A 23,785-nucleotide genomic window follows, 5' to 3' on the forward strand; every position below is an offset into this window, starting at 1 on the left:
GTGTGGTCGGGCCACTTAATTCGCTAGGTCATGGACGAGGGCCCGTAGTCGTCACGTTTTGTTCGGGATGTCAATCGCCGTCACGGGGAACGCCTATTAGTAGAGAGAGATATCCTGTAGTGCAAATAGCAGAGTTGCTTGGAACATTAGGGACAAAATTGCCAGGGTTGGGGTGGTAGTTTTGTCAGGAATCAGGGCGATCGAGCCAAGCCGTTCAGGTTGGCGATTACAATCCAGCCCACTGCATATACTTAACTTCGAGGAGTTTTCTGCCACACATAAGGACCCTGTTCACGAAAGGAAGAAAACGAACAGAGGGCTCTGAAATTATGAAACATTTATCGACCACTGAAATGCCATCGGGTTGATCGTAGTGTTCCCAACACGCAGCTTAAACACGTACAGTCTTTGTCAAAAGTTTAGAGCCCAGGGGGTTCACTTCTAAGCTTTATATTGGGACTCCAGGAGCATTCGTGGAAGTCCTACCTATTGCAGGAGGCAGTACCAGAAATCTTCTCACGTTCAGGAAATTTGGAGCGCTAGAGATTCATTAAGAGCGACACAGTGTGGCTCAAAAGAAAACCCCCTGGGCTCCAAACTTTTGACAAAGGCTGTACGTCCCTCAGAAGCAAACGCTAGCAGAATAACTTCTCCCAAATATAAGGTGCATGTTCGTGATTATGGCCCATATTTCGAATGCAATTCTTGTATTTAAACGAGGCATCATCAAAAATCCTTTCTTTAAAATTGGGACTTACTGCATCATACCTGCTGCATGGATAAGCAATACTATTGCTTTTTTGAATGGCCAAGAATGTTCGCATTCCGGTGCCCGCATTACTTTCACGAAGGTACTGAACACCTAACGCGAAGGCAGCAGCGTGCCATGCTCCGCACGGTTCCCATCTTCATGTAATGCTCCGCCCAGTCAATTACTTTTGGCCACGTGCCAAAAGGCTGAGTTTTTGAAGACTACTATAGGGCAGAGCTGCCACAACGAACGAAGCATTGCTTTAGACTATGCTAAGAGGGCTGCGGGTTGCTGAACTATAGATGAATACTCATTCGTGTACTAATTTTCATCTCCTTGGTGTATTAACAAATTTTCGCAAGCCGAAAATAACGCTTTCCTAAGAGAGATTAGCTTATGCTCTTTAGAATCATTCCGCAGGCAGAAATATTTTAGCCTACGAACGCTATTGCCTTTCGCGTCAGTATATATGCGGCTTCGGCAGTCGGAATCGACCTAGCGAACTCAGGTTTTGTGGCCCAATCTCATGGCCACTGCTGGTCAGTATACAGCTTGAAGGTGGAAGGCAACGTCATCAAGCGTTGTTTTAATGGCTGTTTATTTTACCATTTCACTATTTGAGCTCTTCAAAGTAAATGCAGCTTAATACGTCAGTACTGCAGTTACTACAACGTAAATGAGAAATCGCTTGTATCTGCATGGTGTACGTGAATATGAGAAATAACCGCAACCTCGGGCTTCACTACCCGTCAATACTGGAACAGACACGGAAGTACTGCCAAACTCTTCGCTCTAACTTCCATCTCGGTTTCGGCGGCGCTGGGTGGCGGCAAATTAAATTTCCCTACCCGCCCGCTCAGGAAATGAAAAGCGAATGGTGCGGAAGACGTCGATGCCAGAATAGACAGACGGAGCGGGCGACAGACACGATGGGCAAGTGCACTGTCCCACGACGACACGGGCTACCCCGCCGCCGTAATTTAACCGGGAATACGTTTACAGCTCCGCCGCGCGGCCCCAGAAAGAATGGCATGTTTGCGCCGAACCCCCCTCCCTCTCTTCCCGTCGCTCTTGTTCCCTGGCGGATAGGCCTTCTCCCTTTTTGTCCCGACGCTGATTGGAAACGAGGGGAAAAAGGGAGGAGGCAGCGAGTTGTCCTTCCTGATTGCGTGCCGGCCTGGTGGGTGGCGTCATTGAGTTATCTCCCCTTAGGGAAGCCTCATTTCTTTGTTTTATGCACTCTGGAACTTTGTTCCGGCTGCATCGGGAAAACTGATGTACTTGGACGTCCCGATTTTTTATTTCTTGCACGCATGTTGGTTCGGCGCAGAGTGCCAACTGTTCCCGCAGGGCTCCGCCATCTCACGAAAGTAATGGTTGCAGTGATATTAAGTGCCAAGTCGTCAAGCGTAACACTTTCTCTCACATTATGCATCAGCATGACGTACTGTGTCATACTTGCGGTAATACAAGACGTATTACGTCTGCCGGTACGGACGAGGGTGGCACTGGTGAACACTCTCAGGGTTACGTACGTTACATGAAACATAAATGCCTTAGAAAGCAAAGATTGGACAGCCGTCGCTGTAGCTCTGTTGGTAGAAAACTGAACGCGAAATTTGGTCGTCGTGGGTTTGGATCCCACCGGCGGCATGTGGTTGTTTTTTCTTCTGATTTTTATTCAATTATCTTTAAGGGCTGCAATACTACACTATTAATATCCAAAAAATCAGCAACCCAAAGTTAAATAAAAATAGAAATATTCTTCTTCGCTCCTTGGTTTCGGTAGCTGTTGAGTTCCTTCAAATGTAGCTGAATAGTTTTTCATCTGAACTGGGTGCATTGGTATTGGTGCATTGGTACCGTGTTGGCTTACGTGATGTTCGTCTTTTTGGGATCATAGTTGCTTTATTACGTCCTGTTTCATTGTAGTGTATATTTCGTGTGCTTTATTTTGCTGAGCGTTTCTTTCTGCAAGGTTGTAGATCTCTTCCAGCTTATTAAGTTCACTAACTTGATTACATTTGCTGATGATGGTGATGAATTAATTTCAATCTTGGAAGGGCACCTATGGCACAAGGTGTGCTGGTCTACACAAGCTGGAGGGTGAATGACCCATTTTTCAAGCATTTCACCCTAGAGGAGATCGAGCACCAGGCCAGAGAAAAGCTTGTACCCACCGGACAAAAGGTGGGTACTCGTCGGCACTGGGTACCGATCACGCATACGTCGGATGCTCAAAACACAGGCTCACTGCAATGATCATGGCAGCGTTTGGCATCGTTCAAATTTTGTGAAAGCCCCCAGTCATGGTTCAACAAATAAGGGAGGAAACTTACATCATACACGACGAATGTCTAAATCGGTCAAGGTGATAGAAACTATCATCGGTTCGAAAGAGCCCTAGAAAAGAAGTTTGTTGAGCAGTGGAACAAAACTAAAAATGCAGCTTATAGTCCAACATTATCGGACAACAATTTTGAACATTGGATTACTTATATTGAAAATATTACCAGCAAAACCAGTACTGAGAAAGCTTAATGCTGCAGAAAAAGGGATCAATGGCGCGTTTAGATCTGCAACAGAGATGACGGTACTGGGAATGTCTTGTCTCAACAGGCTGCCATTAGAAGAGGAAGGGGATAAAATTTTATTTATTAGAAGCAGAGCATGGCACCTTTTAACGATTATCTGGTGGAGGATGTACCAGGCACAGAATGTTATAGGGCTTAACAGTATTAGGACACAAAATTTTGTCCTCGACACTGAGCGAAATATTTACCAAATGCTGAGGACACTACTGTGCACTGTCCGAGACATTTTTCAAAACTGGTCACGGACATAACATAGCTTCAATCTCTGAAAAAGAATCATTGCTTTCCAGCTAGACCTAAAGCTCATAAAAAAGTATCTTGCTGGAAGCATAATGCGTGACTGGAAGGAAAATCCTCCCGAAAACAAACTCAAACCGCCGTATATATACCTGTTTACTGAGCTGAAAGCTGTAGCACTTTGGCTAAGTCTTAAGACCTTTGCATCGGACGAGGAAAATGCGTAAACGCCTCCTCTCTGGGCTGCTGCAAACCGGTTCCGCTGCTGCTTATAATCTGCTAGCGTCATGTGTGCACTACAGTCATGTGTGCACACAACTCAGCAAGCAAAACGAAGACGCCCGGCGAACCTTTATTAGAAAGGTCTATAGTTAACACTTATACTATACTTGGTATGCTTGATACTGTACAGCCAAGGCAGACTATTATATTGCCTCATGTTATACTACGTCATACCACTTCATGAATACTATAGCCAGAATGTACAAAAAAATGCGCCATTTGATTCTTCGTACAGTGCCGACGGCTTACCTGCACAGCAGAAGCGCGTTTAGTGGGGCGGGTAATGATTATGCGCAGCGGAATTTTCAATAGGTTTAGCTAACCAACAGCTTTACTCGACGCGGGTGTGGACTATTCTACAAAGCGCTCAATGCGCAAAAAAGCCTTTCTGCACGTTTTTGCTCTCACGCCAAACTTTAGCTAGATTTTTTTTTTTTTTGGGGGGGGGCAGCAAGTAGTGTTATACAATTACCACGAGAACATAAAAGACCACCGTAGGATGAGAACTACTTTCACAAAGCATGAGAAGATAAGCCTGGGATATCATCATCATCATCATCAATTCGGCATGCACCTCGTGCACCACAAAGAAGAAGACGGTGAAAAACCGAGCTCCTTCGTCAGCGGTCAGTCGATTCCCCGCGCCATGTTTGTCTGGAAGAAACGCAGTTCTCAGCCCTCCCAGGGTCCGGAAGCGTCGGAAAGCTTCACTACAGCGCAGAGTCAACAAGACTCGACAACGCTGACTGAGACCGAGCACGGGAAGACAGCGGCGTCACCCGCTAAAGACCCGGGCATCGGCGCCGCGGCCGTGGGGGAATGCACATGCGTTCACGCTGAGACGGAACACGTCGCCCCCGACGCCCGCCTAGTTCGACACGAAGTTCCCGCTCCGAAGGAGGAGTCGCGCAGGTCGCCGTCATCTTCGCCTTCGATACGAGATGTGAGTAAAGCCAACCCAAGGCTCTTCGTCGTTTGTTAGGACAAGCGATAGAGTGCCATATCCGAAGCCGACCGTGATAACGGGACCACTGTAGGGACATTCTCAAATCATGCAATTCCGCGTACCTCAGGCGCAGACATTGCGGCCAAGGAACACTTGCATAGCAGTGTTATTGGCGAGCTCAAGTTTTCCGTTTTCGGAGAAAATGGTCGTGGGCACGCCATATAGAGCAGAGCGCAGATCCCGAATGGTCCCTTAAGCAACGGAGTCGGAACGGAAGACTGTGCATTCTAGTCTTCCTCTGGCCTCCCTACCAACCTTCGAGACGCATCCGTACTTTTTTTCTTGACTTTATACATCACACAACTGATCTCCTACGGGCCCTTATTATATATGAGTTGGAATGCCAGACGCATTACACAATGATTTTGTATAGGCTGGCGCGGATCTTCGACCTAAGCAAGGCGCGATTTCCCCGCAGTCGCTAGGAGGTGGGTACCAGCTGAGGTTACAGCCCATAGAAATGCATCTAAGCTATCGTTTTCAGTCTAGCTTTCAAATTTTACAGCGCACCTGTATGATGGTCCCTTCGTTGACAAAAGGCGAGTACACCCTAGAACAGAATGTGAAAATGAGGAATGTCATTTTAGATCAGGTTTATTTTCAAAGCACCAGAATATGTGCGTGCTAGAGTTCCTCCCAAGAGCGGGTATCAGGCGGAAAGATGGCCCATAGACCGTTTTTAGCAGCTGGCGAGTACGTTTAAGCAGAGCAGAAAAAAATATACTGAACGTCATTTCAAGGCTGGTGTCTTTGTTTGAAAATGTAAAAACACATCTATGTTCTGCTTCCGGACATACCTGGCCCTAAATCCTGGCTCTCAGTCAAGTGGGTGTTTCTCAGAATCTGAGAAGCTTCTCGTGCAGTTAACGTGCTGCCGTATTCGTGCTGCCGCATGCGTTATGTTAATTCGGCAATACAGTGATAGAAACTACACACGCTAGACAACTCTACACGGAAGGCAGTTCTCGAAAGCGTGCAAACAGCTCACCGTAGCAGACGATGGCACTGCCGATATACCCGGGCACCTGAATTTGTAAGGATGGTATTGGTGTATGGCAAATATTCGCCGAATTATCCAATCCTGAATTGAGAAGCGCCTGTTCGAATTCGAACAAGTGAAGGAACCGATGAACAAAAGAAAACTTCCTACCCACGACCACTCAGGGCGATGCCCAGGGAGACGGAGGTTCCCCCGCACGAACAAAGCGCAGGGGCCGCCGTCATCGCCACATTTCCCGCCCGAGCCGCCGGGACTCATTCGGTGCCGGTCCACACCCGATGCTGCCCTTCGGCGAGGAGCAGCTTCGCACTCTCAACGACAGGCGTCTACAGGAGGCCTCGCTCACCGGTTCGGCACATCTGACCAGGTGAGCGATGGGAAGCTCGGATGCTGTGAGTTTCCACCACACTTCGGCTAGGTCTTTCGGTAACGCTTCGACTCGCTTCATCACCGTCACCCGCAATAGCTGTCCAATGAATTCAAGTGTAGGAGGTACTATCAGCAGGAAATGAAACGCTAACAAGACAGTTCAGCTATGGACAGTAAAATAAGAAGCTCTTAGCCATGGTATAACTATAATGCTAGTGGGAGGTAATTTCCCTTCGAAAGTGCGAGGGCTCTCCTTAAGAACTGTTAGTCAACCTGTCTGGTAGGTTATGTCCAGGAGCTCATATATTCGTGTTTTCGTGTTTCCACCTCAGTTTTCTAGTTTTCTAGCTAACATTTCATTCGTTGCTGATAGTACAAGCCCACGTGGTGCGATTTTCAAGTGCCTCTGTCCTTCGATGATAATCATTATTATCACAGTCAGCCTAACTGCGCCCACTGCAGCACAAAGGCTCCTCCTATTTCCCTGCAACTAAGCCTGACCTTTACTTGTTGCAGCCCCCTTATCCCCGCAATCTTCCTAGTCTTGTACGGTGAACTAAGTTTTTGGCGTCCTGTTCTATGCTTGCTTTCTCATGGAATCAACACCGTTACCTCTAACTACCATCGGGTTTCTTTCCCTCGCATTGCCGTGCGCATGGCCGTTTCTCCTTGATTCCGACTAAGATGTCCCTAGCTCACGTTTGTTCTATGTCCTCTGCTGTGTTCCTCTCCCATACCCCTACACCTATGATCAGAGATAATAAAACCTGCACTACACCAAACAAGAATCATGCGGCTAGGCTAGTTCGTACAGCCATTGTCCTAAATATGCAACCTGCAGATCTGCGTGCAAACGCTACGGAGATTGATTTCTTTCGCGTCGTTAGCGTTCCATATCTTTCATAGGTGAAATGAAGTCGTGTGCACCTCTCCAAAGTGTGGGGCTTCCAACTGGTCTTGAGCGCCCTCCGCACACCCCAGAGGGAACTCCTTAGGCTGTATATTTTTGACAGTGGCTGTACATGCCTAGGAAGATCATATATCTGGTTTAATAAATGTTTTCTGTACTCTCCTTCTTAAATGTGTATCCGTCTTGAACGCCAGAGTTTTCTTCCTTTACCGCAATGACTAATCCTGATATCACAAGTCTCTTCTACTCTGTTACGTCTGACTACGTTCCTTCCATTCTCTTCCTCTCATAACTGCGCTGTTATCTACCAGTGTTCGTAATGTGACGCACTCCATAATAGTCCATCATAGCCTACAGTGTTGCTCTGGAACCTAAAACCCTATTAATCAATAACGTCGTCCTCAGTCTCTAGTGATGAAGTGTACGTTTCAAGTATCTGTCCTATAATGGCGTCTCGCAGCGGCCAGGCGTACACGCGCAAGCGACCGAGGCGCCACAGCAGAGCGTACAAGATATGCGTGGCGCTGGCCCTGGTGGGCGCCCTGTCGCTACTGGCGTTAGGCCTCACGGCGTTCGCCTACTTCCGCCGCCAGCAGAGGGAGGCGCTGCGTCAGGCGGAAGGCCTGAAGCGCGTCACACCGGACCAGGACATCTTCGTGCGCAAGGAGGCGAGTCTATACACCACCTTGTTCGTCTGTGTAGTCGCCGCAGTCACTCAGAGGCTCGGGCGTGGTGCTGGTCAGTTGAAAATTGCCTACTGTGTCCTATACCCTAACACCCTTTCTGTAGGTAAATTAAACACTAAAACTTTTTCAATTCAATACCAAGAATAATAAATTAATGCTTTGTTTGTCAACGAAACCATTAAGTACGAGCGTGAAATGATGCGGGTGGAAATAAAACGTTAACAGCCTGAAGCTTAATGCGCACACAAATAATGAAGAACCTACATTCAGCCACTGTGTCTTCAACGTGTACCTAAGCGCTAATGGGCCTTTTCTTCTAAGACTGTTGGTAATATTGAAAAATAATTTTGATTCACTTAAGACGTGTTTTTTTTTGCACAGCATTGTCATGGTGGCGGACAACAGTAACGAAGCAACTTCAATGTTTTAGCAACCTCGTTAGGTAAAATATATTAGCTAGATTCAACCTATTAGTAAGCGGTCATTATATTTGCCGCCTTGGTAGCTACGTGTCACTGAGCTTTAGCTTAACGTATAGTGTTTGCCATATCAGCTTTAAAATTTTCGAAAACTGTGCGTTGTCAGTGCACGTTAAAGAACCCCAGGTGGTCGAAATTTCCGGAGCCCTCCACTACGGCGTCTCTCATAGCCTTAGTCGCTTTGGGACGTTAAACCCCATAAAACCAAACCAAACCGAAAATCCGATTCCCGTCGCCACTGGAGCGCATGAAAATCTCCTCTGTGGGATCGAGTACACAACTGGCTCTCAGAAACGTCCGCGCCGCTATGCCCACAAGCGCATACGAGGGGGTACCCAAAAGAAACCGGACTTATTTTTGTTTGAACTTATTTGTTCACATTTTAAGCACAGACCTTCAATCTCCTTCAAAGTATTCCCCACTTGCAATGATACGCTTGTCAAATCTTTCATTCCATTTTTCAAAACATTGTTTAAATTCATCTTTTGTGATGCTTGACAATGCCTCCGTCGTTTTTTTTCTTCACCTCAGCAACATCAGCGAAACGCTTTCCATTCACCTATTTTTTCATTCTGGGAAACAAAGAAAGTAGCACGGGGCAAGGTCGGGAGAGTATGAGGGTTGAGGAATAGGGGTCATGCCATTTTTGGTCCAAAACTGTCGTAGAGACAGGGCTGTGTGAGCAGGGGCATTGTCATGATGGAAAAACCCGTCACCCGACCGCAACAAATCTGGCCGCTTCCACCGCACACTGTTGCCCAATCTTTTCAAAACATCCAAGTAGAAAGCCTGGCCAACTGTCTGTCTGACCCTGCGGAACAAATTCTCAATGGACGACTCCTCTCGCATCGAAAAAACAAATCAGCATTGTTTTGAGGTTTGGTTTCACCTGACGAGCTTTCTTGAGGCAAGGTGAATTTGAAGTTTTCGATTGGCATGATTGTTGCTTTGATTCAGGATTCGATTCAGGAACACTTCAGTTGTCCCCATAGCATCGTCCTTGTACGTCTTTCTTAATATTTCAAGAGTTTCCATTCAACTTTTTCCGAGCAAAAATCAGAATTTCACCGGCGGACGCTGTTCACGAAAATCAGCCATTGCAAAAACGACGTTCACACAAAACAGTCGTCACTCTAAAACTCTGCCTAAACTAGTATGACCTCCTTCAACGACGGCACTCAGCTTACTGACTCTGGAATGTTCGTTCTATGCGCTCCTAGTGGCAAAACGCGGCACCGCGGAAGATTTGCCGACCAAAAAATTTAGTCCGGTTTCTTTTGGGTACCCCCTCGTATATATCAATATGCTGTGTAATGCCTCGTTCCACCTCTGTGATACCGGAACAAGTCAAAGGCTTGATGCATCCGGTAAAAGCCTTACTTATAGCAATACTCTCCCTTCTTCATAATGCAATCTACGGCTTCTCATGTACGCTCAGATTTATACGGACAAATGAAGGAATATTCTAAGCTGAGGGCATGTACACTGTCCATTTCATTGAATGTCACAGCGAATTGCTAACAAGAACACTGGCAAACTACGTAATAAATGGTATCACTGAGTGAATAGATGAACGATTGAAACCGCGCTGCTATCGAAGGAAAGTTCTAGAGCGGGATGCTGCCATACGCTTACAGGGACCCGGTTTCTGCGGCGAGATGTTCCCCAGCGATGGAGCGCACATGGGCAACTACCGGATGATGAACAGCCAGGTCTTCTGCCTGTTCAACGCGTCCACCCACTACAGACCACCCGGTGAGCCCGCAAGCTCTGTATGGTTCGCGTGATAACTTGTATGACTAAAAGAGAAATCGCGAACTGAGCGCGATGACAGCAACCGAATACAATGCGTACGCCGGTGCTTCCTTGCCCGTCAAGTCTGGTTCTTGTTTCGCCCCGTCCTCAGGTTCGCTGTGTTGCCTTTGAATATTGCGTGAGGAAAAATTGTGGCAGTCTAATGATTGATGTGTTCGAATTTAATAAATTTCTAAAGGGGCACCTTGGGAAGAATAGGATAGCAGGGGGTGGCAGAAAGACAGGTCCGAGGACAAGATTGTGATGTTTGCGGAGACAAGGTGGACGCACCTGGCAAACGACAGGGCTAATTGAAGAGATACAGGTGAGGGCCTTGGTCCTCAATTAGGAGTAGTTAGGGTGATGCTGATGATGATGAAATTCAGATAACACTTGATTGACCATCTGGTTGGTGAATGCGGACTAAATAATGGCACGGCTGGTCTCGGAATTCCAGTGCTCCTGTTTCGGAAATGAAAGCGTCAGCCGTTTAACCTTGATTGGAGCAAACTTTTATTAGATCGAAAAGCTGTTTGAGAGCATATTCGCAATGACCTTCAGTCAGTAGGTCCGATTAAAGCTACGACGCAGTCCGAGCGGTTCTCACGCGCCCGTGGTGCTTTGTCTTCTCTGAGGCCAGGCGGGGCACTCAAATAACGAACCGCATAGAAACCCCTTACATGCTTACCTTGAAAATGGACATCGCCGATGGCTTAGTTAACGATTCAGTGGAACACCTGAGATTTATAGAGAACGATATGTTACGGCTCTCTACAGATATTTCGCAATAGCTGCTTGCAGTTACTTTACCGTGTAAAGCGTGGGACCATCGGCTTAGTCGCAGTCGGAAGCCGAGATTGGGTTTGGTCGTGAGCTGAAGAAGGGGGGGGGGGGGGGGGGGGCAGCTGGAAAACAGTCGTACGTGTGGCGTATGTTCGCGAAGTGTAGCAGCATCGGAGTCAAACCGAACATCGGGCTAGATAGACGCAGTGTACGTTCCAGATTGGCGAAAGTGCCGCAAGAGGGAGGCATCCTGACTGTAATCGGATGCAACTCAAAGAGCGAAACGGTTTTTTTCAGTCAAAGGAGCCCCTTCAGCCAATGGCGTCTGCCGATTCTCATGAACCTGCTAGTGACAATGCAGGGAGCGGCGTGACAATGGAGGGGAGAGATTTTCTTCGACCATGGAGGGAAAGGACTATCCCCTTTCGTCTGCCACTCCCTGCATTGTTACCCTGGAAAGGTCATGAGAATCGGCCGATGCAAATGGCAGAAAGGGGTTCCTCTGACTGAAAAAAAAAACCACTTTGTTCTTTAGTTATATCCGACTATAGCTGCGTCCGATGGAGCCGCAAGCTGCTGAACGTGTCCTAACGGATGAGCACCATGCTCACTATGTCGAACCGCAGTGGGAACGCAGCCGGCCGGAACTCCGCCGTGGAGACAGCGCTTTGCTGAATTGTTCATGTTCGGAACTAACTTTGCCATTGTAGTTTTTCCTCGCTGTTCGTTGTCGTTTGGCCTTTTAAGTGCGAGTTCAGGTATACGGAGTTCGGTGTCTACATTTAGCGATACTACAGGGTGGCGTTTCCCGCTGGGCAAGATTCCCGGCATGCTGTGCGGCCACGTGCTCTACTGGTCCGTGTCGCTCAGCAACGCCGTGGAAATTGAGTCCCGAGCGGAGGACTTCGACTACACCTGCAAGGGGCTGGAGAGCGTCGTGGACCTCAAGCGACGCTTTATGGCCATGAAGGCGAGTGGCTTTACCCAGCACTGCCGTGTAGGCCGGTCATCTGGATTACCGCCGTTGTCACTGAATGGTTGATTAGGGGATCATCTGGGTTGACTTGAGCAGAGCAAAAGTGAAGATTCTCTATGTTCATTCTTTAAAGGAGGCTGGGTCCTCTCGTGTAGATACGAAAGGGAAAGGGGCGTGCGGGGGGGGGGGGGGGGGGGTGTTTTTAATGAGAGTTCTCTTAATTTCCCTATCTTCCCCTCTTTGACAACTTTTTCTGCTATTTTGTTACTCACCCTCACCGCTGTTTCTCAGTCTTCTCACCATTATTTTACAACTAGGCCGTAGTATCATTAAGAGAATGACTGAAATAATTTTGCAATTAGGGCACAGTACAATAAAGAGAATGACTTTCTTTTTCAGCTCATTTGCCACAAAAGAAGTGCAATTTGGTCTCTGCCTTCTAGGCTCAATTTTCAATCTGCCTGATCGCATGCAACAGCTTTCAGCCCAAGTCGACAAAAGGATTTTCTTGAAAATGTTATCACGAATCTGGTTCATTGATAAAAAGAGAACGCTTAGCGTATATTTTGCAGCAAAAACACATTCCTTCTTCTCTTATGAAATTGGGAAACCTCTATGATTTTCACTCGTCGTGCTCAGTAGGCAACCGTGCTGTTGTTTGCGCTCGTGTCCTAGCAACCATCTTCGGTTCCGTACAATTTAAGCGTTCCATTTCGTATTGTACAAAAGTGTACAGGCGTGCTACAATTGACTCTCGTTTGCACTCCAAGCCTGTCTCGCAGCATCATACACTAACACGGCTTGCGCGCGACACACCTGCTCCGTCGGGCTCAGTCTTCTCAATGTAACATCATGCATAACTGTCGGAGATTGTAGTTTCATGCCAGGCCTACTTTCCATTGTATCAAAGCATCCGTTCTGCCAATTTGTGGGATGTACGGACCTCACGAGTACGGGCGTACTCTAGTATCTGCGTGCCGAACAAAATGGAGCGTTTCCAACAAAAAAAAATATATTTCGCGCAAATGTAGTTTAAGATGCAGATCGTAGAGGCTCGATCATCGTACTTCGAGTCGCTACTGTAAGATTTTGCTTTATTGACTTCGTAGAGCAAAATTTGAAACGGATGCTGACGTCTACTATCAAACCCTTTTCCTTGTAGAATTGAACTCTACGGCTCACGGAGCCTCCGTTCACTTTAGCAAAAAAAAAAAATGCATTGTCAAGCAATTTCGTGTTGATAGTGCAATATCTATTCCCGTCACTCGATTCAAACCCGTGGCGTTAATGACCACGTCAACAGTACTACGGACTGCGCAGTCGCTGGCTAGTACTGGATGAGTGGATGGTCGTATGGTCTAGCCTAAGAGATCTGCGTAAATGACTCACGTCACCGCAGTCTCTTTGCAAAACTGCCGCGGTGTCAGGCATCTGTATTTCATTTTAACGTGGTAGTGTTAAGCGGTTTGTGTCGCAGAAAATCATGTGCCGCCGTAGGCGTCGTTGACCGTCAACAAAAAATCCTCGAAAAATGCTCGGACAAAAAACCTAGGAGGCAGGTGGGCCACAGAAGTCACTTGGCCTTGAGGTGTCACCGCAACCTGCCCCCCGAATTTTGAGCGGACTGCCTAGCGCAACAGGCGGCAGTTTAATTAATGATTGGTCGCTCGAGAAGAGCAACCTGGGTGGCCCAAGTCCCACCGGTGGCAGCACCAGCCATCGCAGGCCAGTGGCACGTATTGATTAACCGCTGCACCACTGCGCCAGGTGTGGTTTGAGGGCTCCCAAGGATCGATGAATGCTAAGTGGAGAATGACCAATTGCGCATATGGGGGAATTAACCCATTAGCTATCGCGTCACACCCCTAAGGCAGAGCTTAAGTGTCCTGTCCAATTTCTGTCAGCCTCTCCTAGCTTCATTTTAGAAGAAATGGCCTCTTTAGGTTAACAACACGGAAATCAATCAACATGGCGAAGTTCAGTCTGTCATCTGTGTCCCTCTGAAAACCGTGCATAGCCAAAAAAATTGAACGGGGCGGCTTCTGCTGCTAAGGCTTTTCGTGAAAACTAGTGGCATGCTCTAATGCACGAAGAGACTTCCTGAAGGCTTTGCCGCTGGCGCTTCAGGTCCACTTGGTCCTAAGTGCAAGCAGCCCTCGCGAGAACGCGCGGCTGTCCGAGGTCGCCGAAGACGCCAGGCGACGCAACAAGCTGGTGTCACAGCTGAAAGCGTGGTTGAGACGCTATGACTTCGACGGCGTCTTCGTGTCCTGGAACGCGCCTGCGGAGCCTAACAGCACGGCGTCGCTCTTCCGAGCGCTTTCGGAAGGACTGAAGCCGCGCTTCTCCGTCGGCGCGGTGCTGCCAACGTCTCGGGAGGCGCTCGCCAACTACGACCTCCAGGAAGTGTTCTCCATCGCGGACTGGGTCGTGGCCACTACGCACGGCCTCTTTCCTGGACCCTTCTGGAACCAGACCTCTTGTTCCAGTCCTTATAAGTGAGTGCCGCTTCGTTCGCTTAGGAAAAGCGCGAGATCTAACACAGCTGAGGACTTTATATCTGTACCGCCACTCTGCTAGGTACCTTATTTGCCAAAATTATGTTGGAACCCTTACATCTTTCTTAAAGAGCAGATGGCCTTGAAAGGAGAGCACAAGGCTTCTTTTGAACATAGAAATTTAGTGCTTGAGGGATGGCATAAGTTCTCCACTATACGACTTAGAAGCACTCCATGCATCCTGATTGCTATTGGCAAAGACTGTACATTTTAAATCCTTTATTGAGGCTTGCGTATCCGAATTAAATTTAATAGCTGCTCTAGCTGAAACTTGCACGCATCACTGTTATCCTCTGCTGCTCCTCTCAGTGCCATAGTTTGCAGCGAATGTCTTGTTGACGCAATTGCCTTCAATGTAACGCATCCAAGTGTTACGTATGTAGGTTTTATGTGGTTTCTTAACTTACTATATACTTGTTTAAATATGCAGACACCAGTTGTGTTAGCACTAAAGCATTTTGCTTATTTGACTTTTCTTTGCAACTTCATGGTTTGGAGAGCGAAATGACCGATAATTAGTGCGGAGTCGCATATAGGGGTCAGGTGATGTCCAATTTAGTCGTACCGTAAGGGACGCGGGAGGGAGTGGCAGATGCATCGAAAGAACTTTTTGTCAGAAGACTGCACTGGTCTGTAATGTTTGGCGAAGAACCACCACATCTATTCACCCTCTGTAATCTAACACATCAGTCGTCCCAGTAGTAGTTGAGTACGTAATTTCTGAAGCAGGTTCAGACGCCCCACCACCACGGTTACTCAACCTAAAAGTCACAATAACTGAGGCTCGATGCACTGCTCGTTTTTTCGCTCCGATGATAATTAGCGGCGGTGATAAGTTATGCTTCAATCTACGCTGCTGTCGAGCCAGTCCTTTCTCCTGCAGAATGCATTAAAACAGCCAAATACGGGGTGCAGTAAGTCATTCTCCAAGAAGCATGGTTACTATCGGGGAAATGTGTTCAGGACCCACCACCGCTGGCTTAGAAGCATCGCTGCATCACCACAGTCACCAGTGACCCAAGGAAGACGCGTCTATTTCGCGCGCCAAGGGATTCTCGTCTCTAAGCGTCTACTCTGTCTTCCTTGTGTTTGGTGGGATAAACAGCAGACACGACGAGTCGACAAACTGGAGCGCTTCCCAGCTATGCCGCCGGATTTTAACAGCAGATCGCTGCTGCGGGCTGTCAGAGCGTTGCTTACCTATCAAGCCGAAGGATTGGAACACCGTTCAGGGGGCATTCAGGGACGAGCACCCCTTCTAGCAGAAATGCACACGGCGATAAAAAAATATGTCCCCGCCAGGTACCAGATTTTGCGAACACTCGCGCTTCCTGAACAATTCTGTCGCCGATACTACCTCCATCAAAGCTTAATGAAGCGAAAGTGATGGTGTTTCACAAGGTGTTTGTGCAGTCTTATGTTTGCTTAACTGCTTTTCCTTGCAATGTTTCCTTACCTTAAAGCTTTTATTTTTTGGTATAGTACAGTGCGACATGCTTGTGTAATGCCTTCCATATGTGCATGTTAATCTTATTGTGAGTCTTACCCTACGCCTTAAAAAGACGAAATTACGAATCAGACCATCTTGGCAGCACGAAGCCAATGAATAACACTTTCTCCTCTTATCCCCCCTCCCTGAACTTACCCCAGAGGTCTCGGGAGACGCGACTCCATCCAGCATCTCCTCCGCTACTACTGGAACCGGCTCAACGACGAGCTGGACCCGAGCAAATTCTGCTTCAGCATTTCTCCCGCAGTGGTAGGCTACAGGGTGGTGTACCCGGGTATGGCGCTCGGAATGCCAGCGAGGGGCCCCGGCAACATTGACGGCGAGTCACGTGACCCCGGCATCATGCGCTACAGCCAGGTGTGTCAGGACGAGTCCAGGGCGGCCAAGGACCTGTCCGCCCTGTGCCTGTACGCCCGCTACGGAAACACGTGGGTGGCTTTCGAGAACGCCAAGTCCACGAAGGCCAGGGTGAAGAGCATCGTCCAGTGGCTGGCCGGGGTGAAACACATCGCTAACAAAAGCACCGCCTACTGCATGGCCGTCTGGAACGTCGATCTGGACGATCACCGTTCTCAGTGCGGGCAGCAGCCATTCCCTATCATTGAGGCTGCCATATCGGAGCTGCCATGATAAAATATTTATGTAAAAGTGCATGCTTTCATTATAGAATGATTCCTGCACTAAATTAACCAACGTCATTATTACTCTATGCACCAAAGAACCAGTTCCTTTGGATGTCGTCGAGTAACCAGGATTGAAGCGTATGCTGGCCCAGTGCTCCCGATCGTGAAAATTTTTTTCTTGTTTTTGCTGAGGCCAGATGCCGAAGTAGGCGCAGCTAACATACTCAACAATTCTGGACAAAAGTATTTTTGAGCTGGAAATTGATTCAGTCTAATTATTTCATATAATGCAATATTTCACTAACAATCAAAATATCCGCAGATTACCAGACGGCAGTTTTGTATTTTTTATTGACGTTTTGGCTGTCGTCAAAAGATCACCATTAGTTTTATACGGCAGCCATAACTGTTCCATGCGATCGATGGAAACATCCTAAAAAGATTTTGATACATATCCGAAGAATGGACCATATGCTTCAGTTATTTTCTCAACAGAATCATATAATTTTCCAATTTTCAAAGAACCCCAGCTGCGTCTCTCATAGCCCTGAGTTGCTTTGGGCCGTTAAACCCCAATAAACCAATAAACCAACCCAAATTTTTGTCCGAGAATATTCGACATAGGATTGCTGGGCGTCCAATTAATGCCCGACATTTTCTGGCACAACATAACATGGGGTCGTCGCCTTCAGTTTTCACCGAAACCTATAAATACGCCATCTGGATTTTTCTAGGTATCTCAGATTGATCTTCCCCTCGACTTCGTCTTGTCACACCTAAAACCAAGCGCAATAAATCCCAGTTTCTCGATGATATGTCTAAGGAGCCCTTCCTTGTCATTAACTATAAATGCACCTCAGTTTCTCCGCGGCGGCCGAATTTCCATGAAGGAGAAATTCTAGAGGCCCGTGTACTGTGCGATGTCAGTGCGCGTTAAAGAACCCCAGGTGGTCGAAATTTCCGAAGCCCTTCACTACGGCGTCCCTTATAGCCTGAGTTGCTTTGGGACGTTAAACCCCAATAAACCAAACCACCTCAGTTTCTCCGCTTCCCTCCCAATCGCTTTTAAACGAAAGAAAAGCTGTTCAAACTACATGCTGTTGTGCGTTCATCTGTTCAGGAAAGGTAACTTACTAAACGCAGCTGGCTATGAAAAGAAACTTCGTTGTTCGGCCCGGATACGTCGCTTCTCGGTATTTGCATCTCTACCTTCGATATGAATGTCTTATGGTCTGAGCAGCGTGAGTCACGGCTCCAGCAATGTGTACAAACAAGAGCCCGCGATGCCGACGAACCCGAGAAGGGCTTCTCATTCGGCCCGGACCAATAGGGGGTGTTCTACTGCGTGACACGTGGCGTCCGGGAGCCACCGACAAAATTGCGGGTTACACACAAAGGCATAGAACGCTCCGGTGAAAAGGGACACCACCGTATTACCGCTGATCCGTGCCACCGGCAAGTTGTTAGGAAGCGCCGCCCCGTGGCGGGGAATGGGATTACGCTTGGCGGGGATTCGCCATCCGGCGGCGCCCGAACAACCCACGGAGTACGCAGAAGGCAGCTCCTTGCGCTTCGGTGGCTTAATGATCTTTTGATACCATGACATGGGGCGTTCCGGCCCGCTCGGTTCTTAAATCGGCGTGGGAAGATGACTCGGCTAGGGAAGTCGTCGGAGATCAGAAATGACTCATCTCTAGTTTTGCTACCACTGTGCAAGAGCCATGCAATTAAAACGCCAGTACTGAAGACCTGCCACTCTGAATTACCAAGGCGAAGTAGATATGATATAAACCAGCGGGGAAGAAATTCAGTGCCCGTGAGAAACAGTACTGCCTTTTCCAAGGCTATACACGCCATAATGTAGGTAAGACTACGAGCGGGAACTGCGCTGCATGACCAAAAATGCCCGAAGATAACGGCATCTCTCAGTTCCTTTTTTTCTTAAATAAAAATGTCTGAGATGTGATACGAAGCCTGTGAACACACTGCAGGCTGTTGCATCTATTAGAACGCTGTGGTTGTTACATCAAATCCTAATCTGATATATGGTCCATAATGCACCCAGTTATACTTATGCGTAATTTAACAGGCCGCCAAGTTATATTCACCGAACAACAGAAATTCAACTGTTCTTCGCGGGCCGCCCGACAAACACGTTTAAGCTCATGGGTAGGTAGAAATTTCCTCAGAAACTGCGTCATCATTCGTGTGCGGTCGTCGCGGCTGGCTAACGCTGAAATAGTTTACTTTTGTATATACTGACTTAAACAACGGTGGACGTACACTGACTGAGGATGGTCTGGACGCTCAGTCAGTGTTGCCATTCTAAACAGCCCGCAAAAAAAAAGCGTAGCATATACGTAGAAGACCACCGGTTGAAAGTGCTCAAATTTGTGGCAGTTCAAATGAAAATGTACGCAGTAACCTGCGCGAAGAAATGAACATGAGAAGGACATTCCCGTGAAGCAACTGGCGGTGTTTAATCTCAGTCACCAAAACTGTCGGGGTCGATTAATGACCTTGCAAGAAAAATGAAATCAAAGATGTCTTACTTGACGCGGACCGAAGCCGCAACCAAAGCGTAGGACGGCTTTTCGGGTAAGGGCCCCGAGAAAGAAAACAGCATTTCGTCAACGGGTACAGGATGGCTGCAACTGAAAACAGAAATTTATAAGTTGAAAAAGGCAAAAAAAGGAAACACTGATGTCGCCAAACATATGCCGATTTCGCTCGTAAATTGCGCTGCGTCGACAGTTTCTTAGCGCAAATTCTTGAGAAAATGCTACTCCCCCATTCACTTCGCAATCGGCTGTGACAAAATCATTTTCGGTGTAGACGTCAACGGACTGAATCGAATGAAGGGAAAGTTTTTAAATTCGATTTTCTTATCAACAAATTCTTCCGGTGCTGTCGGAGAAACATCAAAATAGCCTGAACAAGCCATAGAAGCAATTCTAAGGCGGAAGCCTTTAATGCCTCATCGTTGTAAGCAGGAGTTGTCGACAGAAGTGTCACGCTTTTCAATTGGTCGAAATGGTCGTGACGTCACAGTGCGCGAATTTCAAACGGGGCCAATTGTACTTTGGCTAGTAACCATGACACCAATTAAATGGATGGTATAGTGATGCTCCAAGCAAGTTTAGTCACTTAGTTAATGAACCAATCACCCTAATTAACCTTTCAGTCAGAGGAGAGAAATAAATAAAACCGAGTAGGAAATTGGTCAAGTTGGGAAATCGAACCACAGTCTCCGGAGTGCGAGACGAGGACGCTAACCACTGCGCCATGCCAACTCGATGGTTTGGAATGAAAGGCGCGTCTAGTGAATACCTTGTCTTCCTTCACTCGCATCTTCCTCCCCTCCCTTATGGCGAGGTTAAGGGGTCCAGCGAGATATGCGAGACAGATACATTTCCTTTTCACAAAAACCAATTCATCGATGAGCAAGGTGTAGAGCCGAACGGGCGATGGAGTTCTGTGGTCTCCTTGGCAGCGTTGCAAGACGCCGTCGCGTTCCGCTCTTAGAGGCGAGGCTTAACATCTTAACCACACATCAGTTACACAAGCAGCAACACTGCGCTCAAGGCTTTCGCCTCACCGCACTGTAGGTCAACAAAGCGCCCCCCAGATTTTTCACTAAAAGTGAAGATTGGATGGAATTGTTAGTTGGATTGGTAACGTTTCTCTGAATACGCCACGTATCAAGGTAGTTGTGTTTCCTTGCGACAAGCTGTTCAAGAAGCAAGAAGCACTGAAACTTAAAGACAGGACTTCGCCGCTACAGCGTAGCTTATGGGCACATTTGAGGCTACGAGAGCCAGTGAACACATTATAATAGAGTGTATGTAGCACGCAGAGATCACAAATATAAACGAGGAATATTTGAACCATCATGAACCAAACAGTTCTCTCCAGATCCATTATGCAAGATAGAATGCAGTTGACTCAAGTATGAGGCTGCATCTCAGTAGTAATACACGACGATGGATAGGGATAATGTCCATGACTGAGCGCGTTAGAACAAGCCAGATATCGTGGGCGTCACCGCATTTCAGGGTCTGTCAGAGGTGCAAAAAAAGATTCACCATTTGTACGATGAATAATCTTGATGGCTGTCTTGGAAAGATTTTTGTGGAATGTGATCTAAGCTCGACCCCTCGAACTCAGCAGAGGAAATATCGAGGCCTTGAAGGCACTGAGTGCTATGGAAATCTGATTAACGATTCCGTCAAAGGAGTGGGGTGATATTTAGAGGAAAGTTTTTGAGTCTTAAGGCCTACTTGAAAATTCTACGTCATTCCTAAGCACCGAAAATATTACGATGCGTTTATTTTACACGGGCACTGAGTGCTAAGTGATGTTGGCCTGTATCGGGTGATTGCCGCGTTCCAATTAAAAAGGTGCTATTTTCACTGAAAAAAAAACCAGAGAATTTGTAAGATAGAAAACGTCAAAAATAGAAACGCAGGTACCATCGGCATAGCCCGTTTCCAAAACCAAGCAGAAATCACTTTGTTTAGAGATCGGAGGCTATAGCTTTGGTTTCTATCATCACCATCATCAGCCTGACTACGCCCACTGCAGGGCAAAGGCCTCTCCCATGTCTCTCCAATTAACCCTCTCCTTCGCCAGTTGCGGCCCCCGTATCCCTGCAAACTTCTTAATCTCATCCGCCCACCTAACTTTCTGCCGTCCCCTTCCACGCTTTCCTTAAAAATACTTAAGGTTTCATTACGGATTTACTAGCAATAACCACACATACCCCTGCAAACAAATGTCAACAGGGCCACAAAAAGCCGAACGATCGGGTTTTGCTGAGGACAACAACTGGATGCAGTGGGTCCTAGTGGCCCTCTGACAACGTCATTGAATCACTTATAATTTTGCGAACAAATATTGCTCCTCCACACGTACCCTAACCTACCTTCGAGATTTCCTTATATACTTATATGTAAAACTCATTAGCTTGCAATTCTGTTTCACCATATAAAACCTTCAAAAAACTGTGTCACCACTGGCCAGTGTTCTTACCCGTAAGCGAAGAAGAAATAGCACACGAGCGTATCGTAGACATGTGCTGGCGTAGTAATGGCCTGCGGACAGCAGTGAATTGACTGCAACGCGAAGATTGGCAAGCTGAAGAAAATACCTAGATTACTGCATAATTAGAAACAGTGAAAAATACATGAAGCTTGAGGACGAAATAAAAGAAAGAACAGAATAAGAGCTCGTAAAAACTGGTAACTGCAACTCTGTTCCAGGCCATCAGGGCAAAATCAAGCGTCAGTTCATTAACAGATTGTTTATAATTAATTAGTTATACTTTGCAACACTCCATTTTCTCTGCTCTTAACCTTATTCTGGGTCTCATATACCTTGTTGTACTGTCATTACAGATTTCATAATGGCTTAAATCTGAAGTATGTGGGCCAGAGCTGCAGAGCCAGAACCACATGGAGGAGCATATTGCTGTTCTTATCGAGCACATAAGTTACCTACGTCATCGTTGTTGTTAGTGGCTATTTATTGATAATAAGAAAATAAAATATGAAGGAGCAGATGTTGCTATGCGTGGCATCTGCCATCGAGACCTGAAGCACCTGAGCTGCGGCTAGCAGGAGTAAGAAGACAGGGAGAGGGAATTAAAGAAAGGGGTGAGATAGTAAGAAAGGATAGGGGCAGGGCGGCAGTATACACTGTGCTCAAGTAGAGGATGCGTATCTTTTTGTATTTGTGTCTGAGTGTCTGTACCGGCTTAGGCAATGGTTTCTGAGGAATTAACTGACGCTTTATGCGTCTTGCCGTCAGACGGCATGCCTCATGAATAAAACGTTTACAACAATCCGAATACTTTTTCTTTAAGACATTGAGAGTCAGCCTCTTCTCTAAGATGACACGAAGCTGGATTTGTCTTCTTAAATTCCACTTCTTTTTGTTTTTTCTTCAGAATATTCGATATGCCTTGAAAAGTGGCTGATACTGCTAGGGCAGTTTTCCGAAATCCGAATTTATAGGGCAGTTTTCCGAAATCACTGCTCTACCAAAATGCTTGTAGCACATCATCAATAACATCCATAAATAACGGCACCATTATTAGACCCCCTTTGCAATGAACACACTGACCAGCCGCCGAAACGAATTATTCTTGTACGAGTGCATCCTACTGCGTGCGGTGACTATAAATTTGCATCTTTTGTTGTTGTTTGTGGTGCCCTGTGATGTGGGCTCCAATATTCTACTACAGTGCCTCAGGTTTCTCATAGATGGCAGCACCAGTTCGCCAACCCTGAAGCTGCGTAGGTTCAGGTTGCGGGGCCACCGCCGTACTCTAGCGGCGGCGGAGCGTGCGGCGGGGCTGGAGCTGCATGCATTCTTCCCTAGTGCAGCGCTGTTTCATCTCTTCCTGAGCACGCGCAGGGATGAATTCTCTATTTTTTGTTGCCACCAGCTAAAAAATTACTTGAGGTGTCTAATTAAGCAGCAATGTATAATGCACATTGTGTGAGTTACGAAAGCTACGGCAGAGAACGTTGTTAGTGTTTGAAAATATAATATCAGGAAGCCCTCTAATGCGATCGGATATTTTGTTACATACGTTGCAACTTTCGTATTCACAGAAAATTAGGCATTTCTACATTTCTGATAATCCACGGTGCGTTATGAAATTGGGCTAAAAACCCGACTTTTAACGCAATTACATCCCAAAACTGTATAGTCAAGGGGCTGTTTTTTAAAAACGGTCCAAGGAAAAAGTACAGAAATAAGCATTTGTACCATAGCTACGTTTGAAAAAAAAGGCTGGGAATTGGGAGCTCTTCGCTGCCAGCGGTCGGCATCCCATGCATGGATGATATTATTGTTAAACTGCGAGAAAAAAATTATGGTTGGAGATGTCTCGCAGTTTAGTATAAGTTATCAAACCCAATTATACTGGCAATTCTGTCGAAATGCTTAGTTTTCATGGGTCACATTACTACGCAGAGTGCAATATCAAGAGGGCAAGCTTCCAGGCTAACCTTATTAGTTTTCTCATGACCGAGAAAGTGAACCCGATAGTTTTAAGTCACGACGTATTAGGACGACGCCGCTTGCACTGGAGAGATTCTGCTACAGCAGTAATCAAATAAAAGCAATCGAAAGCACAATGATAGTCCCGAAAGAAATCAATAAGCTCTTCCTGTGGCAGTCAGACTGCTAAGGGAGGGCCAAAAGATTGTGGATTTTGCC

This window comes from Amblyomma mixtum, chromosome 10 (assembly GCF_055824585.1).
Source record: "Amblyomma mixtum isolate Tamu chromosome 10, ASM5582458v1, whole genome shotgun sequence".
Lineage (NCBI taxonomy): Eukaryota > Metazoa > Arthropoda > Arachnida > Ixodida > Ixodidae > Amblyomma > Amblyomma mixtum.